This window comes from Hemiscyllium ocellatum, chromosome 7 (assembly GCF_020745735.1).
Source record: "Hemiscyllium ocellatum isolate sHemOce1 chromosome 7, sHemOce1.pat.X.cur, whole genome shotgun sequence".
NCBI classification, from domain to species: Eukaryota; Metazoa; Chordata; class Chondrichthyes; order Orectolobiformes; family Hemiscylliidae; genus Hemiscyllium; species Hemiscyllium ocellatum.
This window is the reverse complement of record NC_083407.1, coordinates 99,773,631-99,785,724: the sequence shown is the minus strand read 5'-3', so window position 1 is coordinate 99,785,724 and position 12,094 is coordinate 99,773,631.

The window sequence follows — 12,094 nt, the reverse complement described above, 5'->3', positions numbered from 1 at the left end:
TTATGAAATTTGCTGAAAGATCAGAGATTAAGTACTGGTGAATGGTCGACGATGATGATATATAGTGGGGTGCCCCAACGCTTGCTACATAAACCATTGCTTTTCTTGTATATAAATGACTGAGAGCCATTGAGATATACTACAAGGAAACAGACCTGTCAGTCCAACTCATCTAAGCCAACCAGATATCCTAAATTAATCTAGTCCCATTTGCCAGCATTTGGCCCATATCTCTCAAAACTCCTCTTATGTATGTAACCATTCAGATGTCTTTTAAATGTTGTAAGTGTGCCAGTCTCCACCACTTCCTCTGGCAGCTCATTCCATGCACACACCACCCTCTGTGAAAAAGATGCTCCTTAGCTCCCTTTGAAACCTTTCCCCTCTCACCTTCGTTTCCTCTATGCTCCTAGTTTTGGACTCCCCTTCACTCAGGGAAGACGTTGGTTATTCACCTTATCAATGCCCCTCATGATCTTATACATGTATATAAAGTCGCCCTGCAGCCTCTGACACTCCAGGGAAAACAATCCCAATCCAATTCAGACTCTCCCTGTAGTTCAAACCCTCCAATTCTGGCAACATTGTTGCAAATCTTTTCTCAATCCTTTCAAATTTCACAACATCTTTCCTATAGCAGGGAGACCAGAATTGAATGCAGTATTCTGAACATGACCTAACCAATGTCCTGTACAGCTGCAACATGACCTCCCAATCCCGATACTCAATACTCTGACCAATAAAGGAAAGCATACCAAACGCCACCTTCACTATCCTATCTACCTGCGACTCCACTTTCAAGGAACTATGAACTTGCACTTCAAGGTCTCTTTGTTCAGCAGCACTCTCCAAGGGCCTACCGTTAAGTGTATAAGTCCTCCCCTGATTTGCCATACCAAAATGCAGCACCTCACATTTATCTAAATTAAACCCCATCTGCCACTCCTCAGCTCATCTGGTCAAGATCCCACTTTACTCTGAAGTGACCTTTGTTGTCCACTACACCTCCAATTTTGGTGTCATCTGCAAACTTACTAACCATACCTCTTATGTTCACATCCAAATCATTCATATAAATGACGAAAAGCAGTGGACCCAGCAATGATCTTTATAGCACAACACTGGCCTGAAAAGCAACCCTCCACCACCACCACCTGTCTCCTACCTTAAGCCAATTTTGTATCCTATTGAAGAGTTATCCCTGTATTCCATGTAATCTAACCTTGCTAACCAGTCTATCCATGAAACCTTGTTGAAAACCTTGTTGAAGTTCATGTTGACAATGTCCACTATTCTGCTTTCATTAATCTTCTTTGTCATCTCTTCAAAAATCTCAATCAAGTTAGTGAGACATGACTTCCCTCGCACAAAGCCATGCTGACTATCCCTAATCAATCCTTGCCTTTCCAAATACAAATAAATCCTGTCCCTCAATCATCTCCAACAACTTACTCACCATCAATGTCAGGCTCACCGGTCTGTAGTTCTAGCTTTTCCTTACTATCTTTCTTAAATAATGGCACTACATTAGCCAACCTCCAGACTTCAGGCCCCTCACCCATAGCTACCACTAATACAAATGTCTCAGCAAGAGACTTAGCAATCATTTCCCTAGCTTCCACAAAGTTCTAGGCTTTACCTCATCAGGTCCCAATTTGTGAATGCAGGACACAATTTCAAAATTTTCAAATAGCACAAAACAATTCAAATATTGTGAATTGCGAGGAGGCTACTGATTTTGAGGGTGTAAATAGGCTTGTGTCATGTGGCAAATCAACACTTGTCTGCGTTAGTGTTCTAACGTGCTTTATTTTATTGAGAATCATGATGGAAGGGGGACCCTGCCATTTTAATTGTTTCCTTGTTCCCATACCAATATTCCATACTGCCCTGTTGTACTGTTCCACTGAGCCTCAATTAATGCTTGAGGACATAAGACATTACAGCGCAGTACAGGCCCTTCGGCCCTCGATGTTGCACAGGTCTGTGCAACAATCTGAAACCTATCTAACCTACACTATTCCATTTTCATCCATATGTTTATCCACTGACCATTTAAATGCCCTTAAAGTTGGTGAGTCTAGTACTGTTGCAGGACTGTACGCTCCATGCCCTTACTACTCTGAGTAAAGAAGCTACTTCTGACATCTGTCCTATATCTATTGCCCATCAATTTAAAGCTATGTCCTTTTGTGCTAGCTATCACCATCTGAGGAAAAAGACACTCATTGTCCACCCTATCTAATCCTCTGATCATCTTAAATGTCTATTAAGTCACCTCTTAACCTTCTCTCTAATGAAAACAGCCTACAGTCCCTCAACCTTTCCTCATAAGAACTTCCCTCCATACCAGGCAACACCCTGGTAAATCTTCTCTGCACACTTTCCAATGCTTTCACATCCTTTCTATAATGCGGCAACCAGAACTGTGTGTAACACTCTGTGAGGCTGCACCAGAGTTTTGTACAGCTGCAACATGATTTCATGGCACCAAAACTGAATCACTCTACCAATAAAACCTAACACATCATATGCCGCCTTAACAACCTTATCAACATGACTGGCAAATTTCAGGGATCTATGCACATGGACACCAAGATCTCTCTGCTCATCCACACTACCAAGAATCTTAACATTAGCCCAGTACTCCGCATTCCTGTTACTCCTTCCAAAGTGAATTGCCCCTCACTTTTCTGCATTCAACTCCATTTGCCACCTCTCAGCCCAGCTCTGCAGCTTATCTATGTCCTTCTGTAACCTGCAACAATCTTTCACATTATCCACAACTCTACCAACTTTAGTATCATCTGCAAATTTACTAACCCATCCTTTTACGTACTCATCCAGGTCATTTATAGAAATTACAAACAGCAGTGGCCCTAAAACAGATCCTTATGGTGTACCACTAGTAACTGAACTCCAGGATGAACATTTTCCATCAACCACCACCCCTCTATCATCTTACAGCTAGCCAATTTCTGATCCAAACTGCTAAATCACCCTCAATCCCATGCCTCTGTATTTTCTGCAATAGCTTACCATGGGGATCATTATCAAACGCTTTACTGAAATCCATATAGCCACATCAATTGCTTTACCCTCAACCACCTTCTCAAGGTCACTTTGGTCACCTTCTCAAAGAACTCAGTAAGGTTTGTGGGGCACTACCTACCCTTGACAAAATGATGTTGACCATCCGTTATCAAATTATTCCTTTCTAGATGATTATAAATCCTATCTCTTATAATCCTTTCCAACACTGCCCAAAATCGAAGTAAGGCTCGGTCTATAATTACCAGGGTTGTCTCTTTTACCCTTCTTGAACAAGGGGACAACATTTGCTATCCTCCAATCTTCTGGCACAATTCATGTGGACAATGATGATATAAAGATCAAAGCCAAAGGCTCTGCAATCTCCTCCCTAGCTTCCCAGAGAATCCTATCATAAATCCTATCTGGCCCAGGGGACTTTTCTATTTTCACACTTTCCAAAATTGCTAACACCTCCTCCTTGTGAACCTCAATCTCGTCTGGTCCAATAGCCTGCACTTCAGTATTCTCCTCAACAATATTGTCTTTTTCTTGTGTGAATACTGATGAAAAGTATTCATTTAGTGCCTCTCCTAAATCTTGCATTACAGCCTCATAATTGCTTTTCCCCCAGCTATAGCTCTTGCCCTACTGTGTATACCTATCCCTTTGCATTGCTGAATTGTGGTCACTATCACCAAAGTGCTCACCTACCTCCAAATTTAATACCTGGCCAGGTTCATTACCCAGTGCCAAATCCAATGTGGCCTCGCTTCGTATTAGCCTATCTATATACTGTCAGAAAACCGTCCTGCATACATTGGACAAAAACTGACCCATCGAAAGTACTCAAACTATAGCGTTTCCAGTCAACCATTTGGAAAGTTAAAGTCCCCCAAAACAACTACGATCCAGAATTATCTTTGCTATCCTTTCCTCTACATCTCTGGAACTTTTCAGAGGCCTATAAAAACTTCCCAACAGGGTGACCTTCCCTTTCCTGTTTCTAACCTCAGCCTGGCTTCCTCAGTAGACGAGTCTTCAATATCCTTTCTGCCGCCGTAATACTGTCCTTGACTAACAATGTCACCCTCCCTCCCCCCGTTCTACCATCTTCCCTTATCTTCCTGAAACACCTAAACCCCAGAACCTGCAACAACCATTCCTGTTCCTGCTCTATCCAATGTCTCCAAAATGGCCACAATATCAAAGTCCCAGAAACTAACTCATGCTGCAAGTTCACCCACCTTATTCCAGAAGCTCCTGGCATTGAAGTAGACATACTTCAAACCAGTTTCCTGCCTGCCAATACACTTGTGCAATCTTGAAATCTTCTTCGTGACCTCACTACTCTCAACTTCCCATACACTGGAGCTACAGTTCAGGTTCTCATCCCCCTACTGAATTTGTTTAAACTCTTATTAGCAAATATCTCTTCCCCCCCCCCCCCCCCCCCCCCCCCAGGATATTGGTGCCCCTCTCGTTCAGGTGTAGACCATCCTTTTGTGGAGGTCCAACCTACCCCAGACTGTGCCCCAATTATACAGGTATCTGAGTCCCACCCTCCTGCACCATCCCTGTAGCCATGTGTTCAATTGCTCTCTCTCCCCTGTTATTCACCTCACTAGCACGTGGCACAGGTAACAAACCAGAGATGATAACTCTGTTTGTTCTAGCTCTCAGCTTCCACCCTAGCGCCCTGAATTTCTGCCTTACATCTCCATCTCTCTTCCTACCAATGTCGTTGGTGCCTATGTGGACCACGACTTGGGGCTGCTCCACCTCCCACTTAAGGATCCCAAAAACACTATCTGAGACATCACTAACCCTGGCACCTGGGAGGCAACACACCAACCGGAAGTGTGTCTCGTTCCTACAGAATCTTCTAAATGTCCCTCTAACTATGGAGTCTCCAATGACTTGTGCTCTTCTCCTCTCTCTCCCCTTCCCTTCTGAGCAACAGGGACAGACTCTGTGCCAGAGACCTGTAACTCATGACTTATCCCTGGTAAGCCGTCTCCACCTCCCCAACAGTATCCAAAACAATATATTTGTTATTGAGGGGAACGGCCAGAGGAGATCCCTGCACTGCCTGCTCGTTCCCTTTTCATCCCATGACTGTAACCCATCTTTTTTCCTGTATCTGAGCTACCTCCCTGTAGCTCCTCTCAATTACCCTCTCCCAAATGATCCTAAGTTCATCCAGTTCCAGCTCCAATTCCCTAATGAGGTTTGAGGGTCTGGAGTTGGTTGCACTTCCCGCAGATGAAGTCAGCCGGGACATTAATGGTGACTCTTACATCCCACATTCTGCAGGAGGAGCCTGCAACTCCCCTAACATGCATTCCCACTTCTGAATTCCCAAAGAGACTATTGAAAATGAAAAACTACTTACCTTACCAAATCAGCACTCAGAACCTTTTTATTTGGTTAGAGGAGGGATATGGGAGGAATAACACTTTGATCTTTTGACTCCATATTCTCCAGTCTTCTGAATTCAATGCTGAGTTTGACTATTTTAGCAATAATTTAACTTTTTTTGCTTTTTTTTTCCTTTCAGCGTAGCTATAGACATATCATTGTATCTTCGTTTCTGTTCTTGCTCAGTCACTGTTCTCTTTGTTTCTGGAGGACAAACTCGCTTGTTTTTCCTCCTTTGCTGAATTCCACCCTATCATGGGTTTCCCGTTTGTCCTTGTCTTTCATTTAGCCTTTGCTCAAAACCTATTAAAACTTTTCCCAGGGGGTTCTGAGGAAAATGAGGCACTAACTCTGTTTCTCTCCCTATGTGGATGCTGCATCACCTGTTGAGAGCTCCCAGTATTTTCTTGTTTTTATTTCAGATCTTCAACATTTGTAGTATTCTGCTTTTCAATTAGAATATAACAATGCTGTCAGCCTGACTTGATTATGACTACAGATCCAAGAGGGGACTGCTTCCAGTTATATAGCAGTAGATAAAATAACGTTTTGAACATGGAACGTTTTTAGAATGTTGCCTTTGAAGTTCATCTTCAATAATGAAGTAAGGCATAAAATTTCCAACGAATCTAATTTCTTCACCAAGTGAGAAGTCTGCACACTGTGAAGGAGCTGGCTACCATTAAAATATACTGCAGGATACACAGTCAGGGTCACAGCGGTAGCTGCTGTCTTAGATGGTGGCCATTCATACCAGTATTAATTTGAAGATGGATGATTAGTATGTGTTCTTGTATATGGAAGAGAATAATTCTCTTGTAGCCCTGAATTGTTGCATTTGGAGCAGATTTATAGTAATTTACACATTTTCACTGACTACAGCCTGTTGCTTTGACCTTAATATGGTTCATTTTTATGCCTTTCTCAAATTATATTTGTCTGGCTTATTTATCTTACGTTAGACATTATTCTCTGAGGATGAATGCTCTCGAATTGTGCAATATCAAATTTTGACCAGTTTAAGGAATTGACAATGGGGACAATCATTCACCCGCCTCTAACCTGTTCTGTGTACATTTAGATTCTGGTTTATCTGCTCTTAATTCATTTTCCCAGCTAACCCCCGTATCCTGACGTACCTGTCCAGCTAACCCCCACTCCATCCTGATGAACCTGTCTAGGTAACTCCCCCCCCCCCCCCATCCTGACATACCTGTCTAGCTAAACACCCTCGTATCCCAACATAGCTGTCCAGCTAACATCCCCCCACCCTGATGTTTCTGTCCAGCTAACACCCCCCCCCCCCCCCATCCTGACCTGTCCTGCTAAGCCCCCCCCCCGGATCTTGACATGACCAGCTAACCCCCCCCCCCCCCATTCCTGACCTGTCCAGCTAACCTCCTCCATTCCTGACCTGTCCAGCTAACCCCCCACCCCACCCCATCCTGATGTACATCAGGAAACGGTGGGGGGGGGCACTTTTGACCCCTCTGTGTGACTGTTTCACCTCCAATCTCTCCTCTCTCCTAAATCTTTGCACTTTGTTTCCACCTTCCACTTCCTCCAAACCAAAGGAGGAGCCATGGGTACCCACATGAGCCTTAGCTATGCCTGCCTCTTCGTAGGATATGTGGAACAGTCCATCTTCCGCAGCTACACTGGCACCACTCCCCATCTTTTCCTCCATTACATCAATGACTGTATCGGCGCTGCCTCGTGCTCCCACGAGGAGGTTGAACAGTTCATCCACTTTACTAACACCTTCCACCCCGACCTCAAATTCACCTGGACTGTCTCAGACTCCTCCCTCCCCTTCCTAGACCTTTCCATTTCTAACTCGGGCGACCGAATCAACACGGACATTTACTATAAACCAACCGACTCCCACAGCTACCTAGACTACACCTCCTCCCACCCTGCCCCCTGTAAAAACGCCATCCCATATTCCCAATTCCTTCGTCTTCGCCGCATCTGCTCCCAGGAAGACCAGTTCCAATACCGTAAAACCCAGATGGCCTCCTTCAAAGACCGCAACTCCCCGCCTCCCCCCCCCCCCCCCCCCCCCCCGACGTGATCGACGATGCCTCCACCGCATCTCTTCCACTTCCCACTCCTCCGCCCTTGAGCCCCGCCCCTCCAATCGCCACCAGGACAGACCCCACTGGTCTTCACCTACCACCCCAGCAACCTCCATATACATCGTATCATCTGTCGTCATTTCCGCCACCTCCAAACGGACCCCACCACCAGAGATATATTTCCCTCCCCTCCCCTATCAACGTTCCGAAAAGACCACTCCCTCCGTGACTCCCTTGTCAGGTCCACACACCCCACCAACCCAACCTCCACTCCCGGCACCTTCCCCTGCAACCGCAAGAAATGCAAAACTTGCACCCACACCATTTCCCTTACTTCACTCCAAGGCTCCAAGGGATCCTTCCATATCCACCACAAATTCACCTGCACCTCCACACACACCATTTACTGCATCCGCTGCACCCGATGTGGCCTCCTCTATCTTGGGGAGACAGGCCGCCTACTTGCGGAATGTTTCAGAGAACACCTCTGGGACACCCGGACCAACCAACCCAACCACCCCGTGGCTCAACACTTCAACTCCCCCTCCCACTCCACCAAGGACTTGCAGGTCCTAGGACTCCTCCATTGCCAGACCATAGCAACACGACGGCTGGAGGAAGAGCGCCTCATCTTCCGCCTAGGAACCCTCCAACCACAAGGGATGAACTCAGATTTCTCCAGTTTCTTAATTTTCCCTCCCCCTAACTTGTCTCAGTCAAATCTCTCGAATTCAGCACCGCCTTCCTAACCTGCAATCTTCTTCCTGACCTCTCCACCCCCACCCCCACTCTGGCCTATCACCCTCACCTTAACCTCCTTCCACCTATCGCATTTCCAATGCCACTCCCCCAAATCCCTCCTCCCTACCTTTTATCTTAGCCTGCTGGACACACTCTTCTCATTCCTGAAGAAGGGCTCATGCCCGAAACGTCGATTCTCCTGCTCCTTGGATGCTGCCTGACCTGCTGCGCTTTTCCAGCAACGCCTTTTTCAGCTCTGATCTCCAGTATCTGCAGTCCTCACTTTCTCCTTCCAAATCCAGGCCCATCTTTTCCACAATTTTACATTTGTCTTTGCGATCAAGTGTCTGATCCTGCACATTACAGAAACAGTACATAGCAAGTCACAAATTACGTTGTACAGAGATCTGCCAAATTAACAACTTCATTGCAAAACACATTCTTTATTTTCTAATCATTCTTTCTCCAAAGGGTTGACCATAATTATAACCTACCACCCTGGTAAAAGTTACATGAAGTTGTTCTTGAACTAAAACAGCACGAGGACGATAAATACAAATTTTGTTTAGAACCCAACCTCATAACCTGTTTATAATCTCACAATCTGTAATTATTGAGAGGAGAGGTGTTTAGGAAAAATCAGAGTCTGATGTCGGTGGTGGGCAAGTTGTTGGAAGGAATCCAATTTGGAAAGGTATGGACTGATTAGGGATAGTCAACATGGCTTTGTGCATGGGAAATCATGTCTGTCAAACTTGATTGAGATTTATGAAGAAGTCACGAAGATGATTGATGAGGGCAGAGCAGTGGATGTGATCTATATGGACTTCAGTAAGATGTTTGAGAAGTTCCCCATGGGAGACTAGTTAGCAAGGGATACAGGGAGAAATAACCATTTGGATACAGAACTAGCTTGAAGGTAGAAGACAGAGGGTGATGGTGGAAAGTTGTTTTTCAGACTGGAGGCCTGTGACCAGTGGAGTGCCACAAGGATCGGTGCTGTGTCCACAACTTTTCTTCATTTACATAAATGATTTGGATCTGAACATAAGAGATATAGTTAGTAAGTTTGCATATGACACCAAAATTGGAGGTGTAGTGGACAGTGAAGAAGGTCACCTCAGATTACAACAGGATCTTGATCAGATGGGCCAATGTGCTGAGAAGTGACAGATGGAGTTTAATTCAGATAAATGCGAGATGCTGCATTTTGGGAAAGCAAATCTTAGCAGGACCTATACACTTAATGGTAAGGTCCTTGGGAGTGTTGTTGAACAGAGAGATCTTGGAGTGCAGGTTCATATCTCCTTGAAAGTGGAGTTACAGTTAGATCGGATAGTGAAGCATTTGGTATGCTTTCCTTTATTGGTCAGAGTATTGAGTACAGGAGCTGGGAGGTCATGTTGTAGCTGTACAGGACGTTGGTTAGGCCACTGTTGGAATATTGCGTGTAATTCTGGTCTCCTTCCTATCGGAAAGATGTTGTGAAACTTGAAAAGTTCAGAAAAGATTTGCAAGGATGTTGCCAGGGTTGGGGGATTTGAGCTAGACGGGGAGGCTGAACAGGCTGGGGCTGTTTTCTCTGGAGCGTCGGAGGCTGAAGGGCGACCTTATAGAGGTTTATAAAATCATGAGGGGCTTGAATAGGGTAAATAGACAAGGTTTTTTTCCTGGGGTTGGGGAGTCCAGAACTAGAGGGCATAGGTTTAGGGTGAGAGGGGAAAGATATAAAAGAGACCTAAGGGGCAACCTTTTCATTCAGGGTGGTGCCTGTATGGAATGAGCTGCCAGAGGAAGTGGTGGAGACTGGTATAATTGCAGCATTTAAATAGCATCTGGATGGGTATATGAATAGGAAGGATTTAGAGGGATATGGGCCAAGTGCTAGCAAATGGGACTAGATTAAATTAGGTTAGGATATCTGGTCAGCATGTTTGAGTTGGACTGAAGGGCCTGTTTCCATGCTGTACATCTGTATGACACTATAACTCTAAAATAGTGTTATTTTGCTGTTATCTCTATAAATCTCTAATAATAATTACTAGAACTCAGAAATCCTGAACTGTTATACACTTGCACTCTACAAACCTTGCAGTCCACACATACAAAAGGACCAGAAGGCAAGATGTCTCCTCAGCCAAAGGAGAGCAATTGAAACCTGGTATATGTGAAGTGGTGATAATGGCTTAATACAGCTCAATACAAAGGAGCCATGTTTTGACTAAAAGTGCAGAGTCATGGCGTCGCAATCTAGTTACATTTCGATAATGTGACTAGCTGTGGTCCGAACACAGGCCCCTGCAGAATTCCACGAGTCACTGGCTGCCAGCCTGAGAAATGCCCTTTTATCCCTGCTCCCTGCCTTCTGCCAGTCAGCCAATCCTCTAGCCATGCCAGTATCTTGCCTTATAGGCTCTTATCCTATTTGGCAGCCTCCTAAGCAGCACCTTGCCAAAGGCCTTCTGGAAATCCAAATCGATCATGACCATTGGTTCTCCTCTGTCTAACTTGCTTGTCACCTCCTCTAAGAATGCTAGCAGGTTTGTCAGGCATGACCACTCTTTGATGAAGCCATGCTGATCCCTCCATATTTTACAAGACACTTCCAAGTATTGTGCAATCTCATCCTTTTAATAATGGATCTGAAAATCTTTCATTAGCATATGGTTTCCTGTCTTCTGTCTGTCTCCCTCCCTTCTTAAACAGGGGTGTTACATTACCCATTTTCCAGTCCTGAGAGACCCTTCCTGCCTCCAGTGATTCCTGAAAGATCACTGCCAATGCCTCTACAATCTCCTCAGCTATCTCCTTCAGGACTCTGGGGTGTAGTCTATCTGATCCGTGTGATTTATTCACCTTCAGACCTTTCAGCTTCCACAGCACCACCTCTGCCCCCTGACTCTCTCGAAGTTCTGGTATGGTGCTGGCGTCTTCCCCTGTGAAAACTGATGTAAAGTATCTATTCAGTTTCTTTGTTCCCCATTCCTACTTCTCCAGCTTAATTTTCCAGTGGTCCAATGTCCATCCTTGCCCCTTTCTTCGCTTTTAGATATCTACAGAATCTCTTGCAATCTTCTTTTATATTATCAGCTAGCTTACTCTCATATTTCATCATCTCCCCCTTTTGTTTTTTAGTCATCCTCTGCTGGATTTTAAAGGCTTCCCAATCCTCTGGCGTCCCACTAACCTTCACCACATTGTTTGGCTTTTTCTTTCGCTTTTATGCTGTCCCTGACTTCCCTTGTCAACCTGATCCTCCCTTTAGTACGTTTCCTCTTGCTCAGGGTGAATTTCTGCTGTGCCTCCCAAATCATCCTCAGAAACTCCTGCCATTGCTGCTTTGCCATCCTTTTTAACTAGGCTCCCCTTCCAATCAACTCTGGCCAGCTCCCCTCTCATATCTTTACCTTGACTCAGTTGGAATACCATTACATTGGATTCTAAATTCTCCCTCTCAAACCGCAGGGAGAATTCTATCATATTATAGTCACTGTCCCCTAGGGATTCCTTCACCTTCAGTGCTTTGATCATCTCCGTCCCGTTACACATCACTAAATATATAATTGCCTGTTCCTAGTAACCTCTTCCACAAGCTGCTCAAAATAAAAACTATTTCGCAGACTAATCACACATTCCTTTCCTTGAGATCTGCCATCAACCTCATTTTCCCAGTTCACCTGCATATTGAAGAGCCCCATGTTTATTGTACTAGTGCCTTTCTGACATGCCTTTTCTATCTCCTGACTACTGCTCGGAGGCCTGTACAGAATCCCATCAGAGCTTTTATTCCTCTACAGTGTCCTAACTTTAGCCACTCAGTTTCT